The sequence below is a fragment of the Nerophis lumbriciformis genome, linkage group LG34 (assembly GCF_033978685.3).
Source record: "Nerophis lumbriciformis linkage group LG34, RoL_Nlum_v2.1, whole genome shotgun sequence".
Classification (NCBI taxonomy): Eukaryota; Metazoa; Chordata; class Actinopteri; order Syngnathiformes; family Syngnathidae; genus Nerophis; species Nerophis lumbriciformis.
In genome coordinates this window covers 6510909-6525015 of record NC_084581.2, presented here as the reverse complement: position 1 = coordinate 6525015, position 14107 = coordinate 6510909, and the positions used below count along the sequence as shown (strand labels likewise).

Below are 14107 nucleotides of genomic sequence, written 5' to 3'. Positions count from 1 at the left end.
GGTCCTAGAGACATGAAACTCACCTTGGTTACTCATCATAGCCCCCCGGGTATACACTGAAAACCATGTGAAAATTGGACTACCAGAAGTGGAGTTATGGGGGGGGTGCATTTCCCACCTGCCATAAAATGCACCCCCCATCTATCTCTGGCTAGGAAGGTCCTAGAGACATGGAACTCACTCTGGTTACTCATCGTAGCCCCCCAGGTATACACTGAAAACCATGTGAAAATTGGACTACCAGAAGTGGAGTTATGGGGGGGGTGCATTTCCCACCTGCCACAGAATGCACCCCCCCATCTATCTCTGGCTAGGAAGGTCCTAGAGACATGAAACTCACCTTGGTTACTCATCATAGCCCCCCAGGTATACACTGAAAACCATGTGAAAATTGGACTACCAGAACTGGAGTTATGGGGGGGGTGCATTTCCCACCTGCCATAAAATGCACCCCCCATCTATCTCTGGCTAGGAAGGTCCTAGAGACATGGAACTCACTCTGGTTACTCATCATAGCCCCCCGGGTATACACTGAAAACCATGTGAAAATTGGACTACTAGAAGTGGAGTTATGGGGGGGTGCATTTCCCACCTGCCACAGAATGCACCCCCCATCTATCTCTGGCTAGAAAGGTCCTAGAGACATGAAACTCACCCTGGTTACTAATCATAACCCCCCAGGTATACACTGAAAACCATGTGAAAATTGGACTACCAGAACTGGAGTTATGGGGGGGTGCATTTCCCACCTGCCATAAAATGCACCCCCCATCTATCTCTGGCTAGGAAGGTCCTAGAGACATGGAACTCACTCTGGTTACTCATCGTAGCCCCCCGGGTATACACTGAAAACCATGTGATGATCGGACTACCAGAAGTGGAGTTATGGGGGGGTGCATTTCCCACCTGCCACAGAATGCACCCCCCATCTATCTCTGGCTAGGAAGGTCCTAGGGACATGAAACTCACCCTGGTTACTCATCATAGCCCCCCCGGTATACACTGAAAACCATGTGAAAATTGGACTACCAGAACTGGAGTTATGGGGGGGGTGCATTTCCCACCTGCCATAAAATGCACCCCCCATCTATCTCTGGTTAGGAAGGTCCTAGAGACATGGAACTCACTCTGGTTACTCATCGTAGCCCCCCGGGTATACACTGAAAACCATGTGAAAATTGGACTACCAGAAGTGGAGTTATGGGGGGGTGCATTTCCCACCTGCCACAGAATGCACCCCCCATCTATCTCTGGCTAGGAAGGTCCTAGAGACATGAAACTCACCCTGGTTACTCATCATAGCCCCCCCGGTGTACACTGAAAACCATGTGAAAATTGGACCTCCAGAGGTGGAGTTATTTGCATTTTCAGGCAGGACGTTCAGACCAGCTGCCTGAGAATGCACCCCCTATGTTTTTCTTGGTATGTACAGTGTCCCCAGCTCTTGGTACATGGGACTTCTCTAACAAAGTTTACCTCACAATAGAGATAAAGTCCCTGTCACACCAAACATCATAAATACATCGGTATTACGATAATATAATCTGAAACCAGTCTTGTAATTAAATAGGTTTTTTCAGGTCAGAGGAGAAGAAATATAATTTCTTATCAAACAAGGTATAATGCAAGTTATTTTAATACAAACAAATAACAAAATCCACCAATAGTTAAATAATTTATATATACAATATTCAAAGTCAAACGTCAAATAAAGTGAACACAAAAACAAGAACACTTTTTGGTAATAAAATGTAACTCCTCATAAAAAACTATACATCTATAAACAGAAATATTATTATATATTGGGCAGAAGGGGATAACATAAATATAGTTTAATACTTCCAACACTCCCCTCATCATGAACACGCAGGGCACAGGTAATCCCCATCCACATCTGGCCTCAGGACACACTCATGGTGAAACCACCTATCACAGATGTCACAGCAGATCTAAGGTGGGGGAGGAGGATGTAGGTGAGGAGGCAGATAAGTTGGGCCATTAAATGTATATAAATTCCGAATTTAAATAATTCATCATTATCACTGTTACAGCTCCATATCGAGACTTCACAGCCACAGAATCCACTTGCTCATACTACACATGAAATGGACTGAGACCTTTTTCCAGCTTCTGTATGAAATGAGGGAGTAGGTCATGGAAGAGTTAAGTAAACTGTTCTGTATTTGTTGGTTTCACTAACATTTGTAGGGCTTATTACAATTTTTTTTTTTTTTTACCTCTTTATCATTCAACCTATTTGTACACAAACACATTAAAACAGAAGGTACACTGTTTGAACTCATACGCATTATGCATTGTCACCAAAATACATTTTCCATTTTACTACAATAATGATGTTATCTACTCCCTGCTATTTCACAGCCTGACTGTATTGCACAGTGAAAACGTACCCATTGAGGGTTATCGCTCTCCTCCATCCCACAGCTGTGACAGACCTTGCTGAGATCATCTGTTCCGAAAAAAGAGTATGCATCAATATTCAGTCTCGAATTTCTTCAAATATCTTGCTGAAATTAAAATAAACTCCAGTAATATGTAATTGTATTAAGCTGTCCTGATTATTTGATTTAATCTGTGCCATCAATATTTTTTATGGTTTAAAAATGTTAGTGGCAAACCTCATTTGAAATACGTCATCATTTACCGAGAAAAAATCTGTTTTTAAATGTGTTAAAGTAAAGCAATATGTTAAGCAGTCAACCAATTTTCAAATTCTTAAAATCAAGACTGTCTTGTATTACCTGGAGCTGCTGGGTCCCCAAACTACGGTCCACGGGCCGGATCAGGCCCCCCAGCATCCAAAATCCGGCCCACAGGAAGTCAGAAGTTAAACAAAAAGTTTTAATTTTTAATTTTTTATTTTTTAATTTTATTTTTTTTAAATCTTTCTTTTCTAATCCATTTTCTACCGCTTGTTACTCTTGGTGTCTCCTAGCTGCTCAGGCAAATCATATTGTCTAAAAATGAATTTTCCCATAGATAACGTGACAATGTTAAATGTTGATGAACATCAATGTTAATTGATGTTAAATGACTAAACTGATTATAAAGACAATGTATATATGAATATATACATACATACATACATACATACATACATACATATATATATATATATATATATATATATATATATATATATATATATATATATATATATATATATATATATATATATATACAGCCTGGCCCCCGGCCAAATTTTTTTAACCCAATGCGGCCCCCGAGTCAAAAAGTTTGGGGAACCCTGACATAGAAGGTTAAAAGAAAGTGAGACAGTAGGACCCAGAGGACCCCTTCCACACATGCACTATTAATGTTACTTAAATAATTCCAGAATATCCAGCATTTATAAATTGGTACAACATAGTGTCTTGTACCAAGGTTATGGGCAATTTCAGTTTAGAACTAAGCATTTGGATACAGTGCTGTACATTCCTCTATAATGATTTACCCATTCCCCTGTCATTCCAACTGAAGGGCATGGGATTTAAAACAGCTCAAACATGAAGTAATTAATATTGATCTGCTAAAAATAAAATTCACCTGTTTCTTGAAGGAGAATAGTGGCAATATCCAGTCTGAAATTGTTCACAGCCGAAAGGTGCGTCTCAATGTTAATTGGCTGCCCTTTCAATATTTTCTCTGCAAACTAAAAAAAAACTTAGGTTAGCGTATAAGCATCTTATGATAAATACATAAACTAGCAAGATGATAAGATCCATGTTTTTACTTTGAGCAACATATGATTATACGCAAGTGTGGAGGTGCGACAGGCCTAAGGCCCAGCGGCAAGACCACCTTGCTGTAATTAAAATTGTTAACATCAAAATTTTGGGATATTTAATGGTACATATCACAAACATGTAAGAAACCAGGTCATGGATTTCTCTTATGAAAAAAGGTAATGACCTTGAGGTTGTCCACATTGTTTCAGTAGTTTACAGTACACTTACTTTTAAGGCCAGGACACCACATGATGTGCCATCTTGCTGGCGTGCATGGGCCAGAGTGCTGCATGTCCACCTTGTCACATTGCAGTCTTTCTTTCGCATAAAGGCCCTTAATGATAGAAATATTACTTGTAAAAAACTATTGCACCATTGTCATTTAGCAGCTCTTAGAGCTGCTTTTTGTCTGACGTTATAGTGCAAGTACTATGTATCAGACATCATCCTTTAATGGAAAAACATACCTTGTTGACTCCAGGCATCTCTGAATGTTCCTTTTAGATTCCCCCAATGGATCCAAAAAAAGGCATCTCCTCTCATGTGGGTAGATGACCTTTGTATTTTTAACATGGAAACAAGATAAGTGAGGCACAAACCTACTATTAGACAGATTCATCTGTAAGATTGAAATGGTACATGAAAATATTTTAGACTTCAGAAATGGCAGTTGAAAGGGAGTTTCACCCTTGAAAGTATAGAGGGCCTTCAAAACCACTGATACAGATCTTATAAAAGCAAGATTTGCACAGTACTTCTCATCTCACCGTCAACAGTGAGTTCCATGTCTCTAGGACCTTCCTAGCCAGAGATAGATGGGGGGTGCATTTTATGGCAGGTGGGAAATGCACCCCCCCCATAACTCCAGTTCTGGTAGTCCAATTTTCACATGGTTTTCAGTGTATACCGGGGGGGCTATGATGAGTAACCAGGGTGAGTTTCATGTCCCTAGGACCTTCCTAGCCAGAGATAGATGGGGGGTGCATTCTGTGGCAGGTGGGAAATGCACCCCCCCATAACTCCACTTCTGGTTGTCCGATCATCACATGGTTTTCAGTGTATACCCGGGGGGCTACGATGAGTAACCAGAGTGAGTTTCATGTCTCTAGGACCTTCCTAGCCAGAGATAGATGGGGGGTGCATTTTATGGCAGGTGGGAAATGCACCCCCCCATAACTCCAGTTCTGGTAGTCCAATTTTCACATGGTTTTCAGTGTATACCTGGGGGGCTATGATTAGTAACCAGGGTGAGTTTCATGTCTCTAGGACCTTTCTAGCCAGAGATAGATGGGGGGTGCATTCTGTGGCAGGTGGGAAATGCACCCCCCCATAACTCCACTTCTAGTAGTCCAATTTTCACATGGTTTTCAGTGTATACCCGGGGGGCTATGATGAGTAACCAGGGTGAGTTTCATGTCTCTAGGACCTTCCTAGCCAGAGATAGATGGGGGGTGCATTCTGTGGCAGGTGGGAAATGCACCCCCCCATAACTCCACTTCTGGTAGTCCAATTTTCACATGGTTTTCAGTGTATACCCGGGGGGCTACGATGAGTAACCAGAGTGAGTTCCATGTCTCTAGGACCTTCCTAGCCAGAGATAGATGGGGGGTGCATTTTATGGCAGGTGGGAAATGCACCCCCCCCATAACTCCACTTCTGGTAGTCCAATTTTCACATGGTTTTCAGTGTATACCGGGGGGCTATGATGAGTAACCAGGGTGAGTTTCATGTCTCTAGGACCTTCCTAGCCAGAGATAGATAGGGGGTGCATTCTGTGGCAGGTGGGAAATGCACCCCCCATAACTCCACTTCTGGTAGTCCAATTTTCACATGGTTTTCAGTGTATACCCGGGGGGCTACGATGAGTAACCAGAGTGAGTTTCATGTCTCTAGGACCTTCCTAGCCAGAGATAGATGGGGGGTGCATTTTATGGCAGGTGGGAAATGCACCCCCCCCCATAACTCCAGTTCTGGTAGTCCAATTTTCACATGGTTTTCAGTGTATACCGGGGGGGCTATGATGAGTAACCAGGGTGAGTTTCATGTCCCTAGGACCTTCCTAGCCAGAGATAGATGGGGGGTGCATTCTGTGGCAGGTGGGAAATGCACCCCCCCATAACTCCACTTCTGGTAGTCCGATCATCACATGGTTTTCGGTGTATACCCGGGGGGCTACGATGAGTAACCAGAGTGAGTTCCATGTCTCTAGGACCTTCCTAGCCAGAGATAGATGGGGGGTGCATTTTATGGCAGGTGGGAAATGCACCCCCCCCCCCATAACTCCAGTTCTGGTAGTCCAATTTTCACATGGTTTTCAGTGTATACCGGGGGGGCTATGATGAGTAACCAGGGTGAGTTTCATGTCCCTAGGACCTTCCTAGCCAGAGATAGATGGGGGGTGCATTCTGTGGCAGGTGGGAAATGCACCCCCCCATAACTCCACTTCTGGTTGTCCGATCATCACATGGTTTTCAGTGTATACCCGGGGGGCTACGATGAGTAACCAGAGTGAGTTTCATGTCTCTAGGACCTTCCTAGCCAGAGATAGATGGGGGGTGCATTTTATGGCAGGTGGGAAATGCACCCCCCCATAACTCCAGTTCTGGTAGTCCAATTTTCACATGGTTTTCAGTGTATACCTGGGGGGCTATGATTAGTAACCAGGGTGAGTTTCATGTCTCTAGGACCTTTCTAGCCAGAGATAGATGGGGGGTGCATTCTGTGGCAGGTGGGAAATGCACCCCCCCATAACTCCACTTCTAGTAGTCCAATTTTCACATGGTTTTCAGTGTATACCCGGGGGGCTATGATGAGTAACCGGGGTGAGTTTCATGTCTCTAGGACCTTCCTAGCCAGAGATAGATGGGGGGTGCATTCTGTGGCAGGTGGGAAATGCACCCCCCCATAACTCCACTTCTGGTAGTCCAATTTTCACATGGTTTTCAGTGTATACCCGGGGGGCTACGATGAGTAACCAGAGTGAGTTCCATGTCTCTAGGACCTTCCTAGCCAGAGATAGATGGGGGGTGCATTTTATGGCAGGTGGGAAATGCACCCCCCCCATAACTCCACTTCTGGTAGTCCAATTTTCACATGGTTTTCAGTGTATACCCGGGGGGCTATGATTAGTAACCAGGGTGAGTTTCATGTCTCTAGGACCTTCCTAGCCAGAGATAGATGGGGGGTGCATTTTGCACCCCACCCCCCCCATAACTCCACTTCTGGTAGTCCGATCATCACATGGTTTTCAGTGTATACCTGGGGGGCTATGATGAGTAACCAGGGTGAGTTTCATGTCTCTAGGACCTTCCTAGCCAGAGATAGATGGGGGGTGCATTCTGTGGCAGGTGGGAAATGCACCCCCCATAACTCCACTTCTGGTAGTCCAATTTTCACATGGTTTTCAGTGTATACCCGGGGGGCTACGATGAGTAACCAGAGTGAGTTCCATGTCTCTAGGACCTTCCTAGCCAGAGATAGATGGGGGGTGCATTTTATGGCAGGTGGGAAATGCACCCCCCCCCCCATAACTCCAGTTCTGGTAGTCCAATTTTCACATGGTTTTCAGTGTATACCCGGGGGGCTATGATTAGTAACCAGGGTGAGTTTCATGTCTCTAGGACCTTCCTAGCCAGAGATAGATGGGGGGTGCATTTTGCACCCCCCCCCCCCCATAACTCCACTTCTGGTAGTCCGATCATCACATGGTTTTCAGTGTATACCCGGGGGGCTATGATGAGTAACCAGGGTGAGTTTCATGTCTCTAGGACCTTCCTAACCAGAGATAGATGGGGGGTGCATTTTATGGCAGGTGGGAAATGCCCCCCCCCCCCCCCCCCCCCCCATAACTCCGCCTCTGGTACTTCGGGTACTTTTGGTAACGTTATTTGTGAATGTTCAATTTGAAACTTCTTAAAACCAAATCAAAGGTAGACATCAGATGCATTCATTTATTTATTCATCCATCCACCCATAAGCTCCTTAAAGTTAAATGTCATATTTTTAAAATACGAGTATTGGATCACGACAATTAACACGTCGAATGAAGCAGCAAACATTCGTTCTTCTTGATGTCTCTAAAAAAGTACATATAGAGGTTTACTTTGGTGTACACATTCTTTACAGTATAGCTGTCATTTGGTAGACAATACTACATTTTCGGGACAGCAAATATTCCAATATTAATTGGTTGTTTTCGCCTTATCTGATCTAATGACGGCGAAATCATTAAATGCTCACAATTTTTAATTCATCCACAAGTAAAGCACAATTAAAGTAAACTTGGATTATTTCACTTTATGTACTTTTTTATGCCGAAAGAGGCGATTTCAGCCACTTGAATGACGGCGAAATCATTAAATGCTCACAATTTTTAATTCATCCACAAATAAAGCACAATTAAAGAAAACTTGGATTATTTCACTTTATGTACTTTTTTATGCCGAAAGAGGCGATTTAAAAGAGGCTATTTCAGCCAACAGCCGAGTTAGATATACTTTTCGAGACGAGTGATGCAATCGAGTGACGTAAGCGCGCTCCCGCGTCAGGGGGTGCATTTTATGGCAGGGGTGCGTTTTCCGGCACAACACCGGACCGATCACTAGCTGCAATCAATCACCGGCAATCATCACACCTGAAACTGATGAGGGCGAGCTGGTTAAAAGACCAGTGGACCCTAGGATCGGCGCGGGAACTTAGTTTTTCTCATGGTGTACCGTAAGCCTTATGCGCTCTTACTGTGTTGTTTTCCCCTCCGTGATTCTGACGTCTGTTGCTCTTCCGCAGTGCCTTCCCGAGTCTTCCCTCCTCGAGATCTCCCGTTGTTCCCCCGGTGTTTTGGACTGCCTTCTTCGTTTCTTCCATAAATCTTCACGATGGTGAATTTCAAGTGACTCATCAGATTTGTTGTGTTGAAGCTCGCTTTTTCCCTCCAGGGGTATTTCTGCAGAACAAGTTTTTCAAATTTTGAGCGAAATGTCATCTTCTGACACAGTAAATAAAGCCCACAAAACACAAAAGAAGCCCAAACTAGTGATGTTGCTTTTCTGTGTACACAACAGGCCACGTGTGCAGTAACATGACTTCACAAATATGGGACCATACCAGTGGCGGGCCGTGTGTTTCCCACCTAGGCCTTCAGTGACGTCAGACTTGAATAATTTCCTCTCAAAATACCATAATTGATGTCACCACATGACCATTGCTGGAGAAATACTATACAAGAACACATTTACACACTACTGAGCATTGAAGCACCACATCAACATTGTACTAAAAGGGGTTATTTTCTGGCGCATTTAAAAATCAATAAACCTGCATCATTCTACTTTTGTATTGCTTTCAGTTTTAAATTATTGCCGTCTTTAGATGCCCAAAACTATACATCCATTCCAGCCCCCGGGGTTGCTTCTACCCAGCAGGTCACCTGCCCTGGTCATAGACACTCCCGCCCTCTTCCTATATTACCCCTTACCCCTAATGCAAACAACTATTGATTCTGACACTCTTTTTATCATTGTGAAACGATTAACCGATTATACTTTTTTATACACCAGCCTCTGGTCAATGTCTTCATTAGACCCGTACCAATACAAGGGTAACTCCTCTTTTGAGGGTGGTGTTATCCAACTTGGTATTGTTAGATGTAGCATTGTTAGTCATCATCTCCCACTTTGCCACACACACAAGGTCATTTTCTTGCAAATGCATTATGATCATATCAAACTTTTATTATTTGACAAAAAGATCCACACTGATTGTATCATCTGGAAATTGGTATATACACTGAAGCAAAACAATATATATATATATATATATATATATATAAACATATATATATATATATATATATATACACTGTATATATATTTATATATATATATATTTATATATATATATATATATATCAATATATATGCATATATACAGTCGTGGTCAAAGGTTTACATACACTTGTAAAGAACATAATGTCATGGCTGTCTTGAGTTTACAATAATTTCTACAATTCTTATTTTTTTGTGATAAAGTGATTGGAGCACATACTTGTTGGTCCCAAAAAACATTCATGAAGTTTGGTTCTTTTATGAATTTATTGTGGGTCTACTGAAAATGTGACCAAATCTGCTGGGTCAAAAGTATACATACAGCAATGTTAATATTTGGTTACATGTCCCTTGGCAAGTTTCACTGCAATAAGGCGCTTTTGGTAGCCATCCACAAGCTTCTGGTTGCATTTTTGACCACTCCTCTTGATAAAATTGGTGCAGTTCAGCTAAAGTTGTTGGTTTTCTGACATGGACTTGTTTCTTCAGCATTGTCCACACGTTTAAGTCAGGACTTTGGGCAGGCCATTCTAAAACCTTAATTCTAGTCTGATTTAGCCATTCCTTTACCACTTTAGATGTGTGTTTGGGGTCATTGTCCTGTCGGAACACCCAACTGTGCCCAAGACCCAACCTCCGGGCTGATGATTTTAGATTGTCCTGAAGAATTTGGAGGTAAGCCTCCTTTTTCATTGTCCCATTTACTGTCTGTAAAGCACCAGTTCAATTGGCAGCAAAACAGGCCCAGAGCATAATACTACCACCACCATGCTTGACGGTAGTAATGGTGTTTATGGGATTAAAGGCCTCACTTTTTCTTCTCCAAACATATTGCTGGGTATTGTGGCCAAACAGCTAAATGTTTGTTTCATCTGACATCACATGGACAAAGACAAGACCTTCTGGAGGAAAGTTCTGTGGTCAAATGAAACAAAAATTGACCACGACTATATATATATAGTCGAGGTTTCTGTGGTTTATCCGTTATACAGTGCTCAATACCGGGTTAGAGCGGAATATACGTTAGGTCAGGAAAAAACACAAAGGCTATATCAAATATATATACAGTATATATATATATATATATATATATATATATATAAATAAATACAAGAAACAGCAGCATAATTATGTTCAATCTCTGAATCTCGCTTGTCTCCCCCCTACTGGTTGTGTACTCACCACATGTGGTTTTAACGAAAATAAACAGCCTGATCATTTCAAAGGGCCCTGATTGTTCGCAAACGCTCCATCAATCTTGTATTCCTGCGTGTCAGCTGCTCGGACTTGGAGACAAGAAAAGACGCCAGCCAAGAGTTGCAACACAAGATTTATTAAGAGCAAAGCGATGCCAACACCATCATGATAGAAAATGTACAAAGTCCACAAGTCCAAAAGAAATAACACGATGTCAGCAAACAGCATATTTACCAACTGAACTCATGCTGCGAGGTTCGAAAAGAAGCTGGAAGCTTCCATGTAACAAAGAAAAAAGGAGTTGATGCATATAAAATATTTTTTATTCACTCCTGAAAAGAAAACAATCATTTCACAAATATGCATGTTTTGCATTGACACGTTGGTGTTGAGATAGTCACAAGTTAGTTTTTACATATGATTCATTATATTAATGTCTAGTCTATCAATTGTGCTTTAAGTTCATCACCTGCCAGGTTAGTGTAGAAACAAATCAAAGCAAACTTTGTCATGTGACGTCGCTCAATGAGGCCAATAAAACACTTCAGTTTTAATAAAGTTTCATCGATGCATTGATTGTTTTAACCCACAAGAAGCCACTATAAAAGTATTTAAAGTCGCCATTTATAGATTTGTGCTCCCACTCCTCTAGTCCCTAAGTGACATGTTTTTGGAGTGCTTGTCACGTGACGTAATGTTTCATTACTGTGTCAGATATTGCAACTGAACTGTTCTTACTGTATTTCTTCAATCAATTCATAGAAAACAAGCTAGCAAAATATCACAATCAGTTTTTAGAATTTCAATTGCTAAATAAAGTTTAACGTGACATATTTGTCACAATAGCAAAAATGCTAAAACATCAATGAATGTAATAGTTGCAATGATTTTCACATGACTATATGTTCTTTCTTCAATTTAAAGTACTTTTGTGCTACACTGAAAAGGTCAAAACGAGTTCTTGTGAAATAAGGAATACATTTAGCATCACCAATGACATATGCTCAAAAATACTTATGGATATTATCAGGCTGTGTGGTATAATTACAGAACGAAGCAAAAAAAACCTTTTACCTTTACAGATGAAATTAACTAAACGTTTGAATGTAAAACAGTTCAATATTTCACTACTTTTTACAGGATCTGAACAGAAAAATTGACTAAGGCGTGTGCTTCATTTGAGGACCAATAAATGTCCTGCTTGAATTAGAATTCATATTTAAGCATCCTCTTCATTACGCTGTTTATCCTTTGACACCAAACCTCGCCATTGGCAGCCTTCAAACAGGAAGTTCTCAGAAAGAAGTGGCCACTGAGCTTAATGTGTCGTCAGCAGATTGCAACAGAGACACTACAAGATTCACAGATGTACAGTGGTACCTTCGGATATGAGCTTAACTACCTCCGCCAGGAGGTTATGTAAATGATAAATAAATAAATAAATGGGTTGTACTTGTATAGCGCTTTTCTACCTTCAAGGTACTCAAAGCGCTTTGACACTACTTCCACATTTACCCATTCACACACAGATGGAGGGAGCTGCCATGCAAGGCGCTAACCAGCACCCATCAGGAGCAAGGGTGAAGTGTCTTGCTCAGGACACAACGGACATGACGAGGTTGGTACTAGGTGGGGATTGAACCAGGGACCCTCGGGTCGCGCACGGCCATTCTCCCACTGCGCCACGCCGTCCCTGATTGTTGTAATTGTTGCTTTTGGTTTGTCTGTCTATTAGTTATTTAGCAAAATACCTCAAAAAGTTGAATTGAACTTTCATGAAATGTCCGAAATGGGATTAGGAACAAGTGATTACATTTTGCGGGTGATCTGGATAATTTCTACAATGTTACCTTACGTTTATGTTACAAGTTTCAACTTCTGTTTGGGTGTATGCTAGCGGTCCCGCCTTCACCCACAGAGACAAATACAGTGAATGACTGACAAGAGGCTTCACGCTGTTTTTTTAATTCCGCTACAGATAGCTCAAAAAGTTGTGGGAAGATTTTCATGAAACGCTCAGGAAAGAACAAGTGATTACATTTTGGAGTTCTTTGACTATTGGGAGATAGGGCTTGGACCGCAGCTCATACCTTGAAAAATTCAAAGTGAAATATATTGAAATTAATTAAATTGGTGCTTGGCCCCCAAAAAAGCACAATGTTAACATGTACTATGCCTTTTAAAAATAAAAACAACTTTTAGATCATACATTTTGTAAAAAAAAAACAATACAATGGAATGCCGTACAAACAACTACAGTAGTTTTATGAAGTAATGTAATAATAATGTACAATTTACCTTGGAGAGTGGATTTCTACGTTATCTCCATCTCGCTGCTTCTCTGTCATACACACCATCTGCAGCTTTTTGATATTTTCATGAATAAATGTTTGCCGTTTAGATATTATTTTAACAATCTTGGCTGGCATGAAGCCTGGGATATACTCTCGCATCACGTTACTTGCCCATGCCCCCGCCCAGCCTCCCGCAGACCCTGACGTGAACCTCCCAAAAATCCTAGCTTCGCCTCAGCGGCGACGCGGACCGCAGAGCTGTAATTGGTCAGCTTTTTTCCGAGCAGAGACCCTAAGCACAGGAGAGCAGACGCGCTGCTTGAAATGCACAACTTATTGTATGCGATAAAGCATAGGTGTCAAACTCTGGCACGCAGGCCAAATTTGGCCCGCCGTGTAAATTCACTTGGCCCTTGAGGCGATATCAAATTAACACTAAAGCTGGCCCGCCGATTATATATTGCGGCGGTGCCGCGGTAACACCTCATTCACCGCTAATTCTAATACTTGCCAATCCTCTCGGGAGTCTTCCAAACTTCAGCGCCCCTCCTGAAAATCGTCACGTCTGCTTTTCAGCCAGTCCAATGAGGGCTGGCCCAGTCACATAACATGTGCGGCTTCTGTACGCACACACAATTGAATGCAACGCATACTTCATCAACAGCGATACAGGTTACACTGAGGGTAGCCGAATAAAAAACTTTAACACTGTTAGAAATATACGCCACACTGTGAATCCACACCAAACAAGAATGACAAACACATTTCGGGAGAACATCCGCACCGTAGCACAACATAAACACAACAGAACAAATACCCAGAACCCTTTGCAGCACTAACTCTTCCGGCACCCTACAAGGTGTGTGTGTGGGGGGGGGGTTTGGTGGTAGCGGGGTTGTATTTTGTAGCGTCCCGGGAGAGTTAGTGATGCAAAGGATTATGTTGTGTTTATGTTGTGTTACGGTGCGAATGTTCTCCCGAAATGTGTTTGTCATTCTTGTTTGGTGTGGATTCACAGTGTGGCGTATATTTCTAACAGTTTTAT

The 14107-nt window shown here is 42.1% G+C and overlaps 1 long non-coding RNA gene across 1 annotated transcript; it reads right to left on the bottom strand.

The window, feature by feature from the left end:
- Positions 1-2243: 2243 nt before the first annotated feature.
- Positions 2244-4316, bottom strand: LOC140677538 (uncharacterized). Its single transcript, XR_012049320.1, has 4 exons — positions 4217-4316; positions 3978-4083; positions 3568-3673; positions 2244-2470 (listed from the first exon to the last, which is right to left on the bottom strand). It is a non-coding gene; the product is annotated as an uncharacterized lncRNA (long non-coding RNA).
- Positions 4317-14107: the final 9791 nt, after the last annotated feature.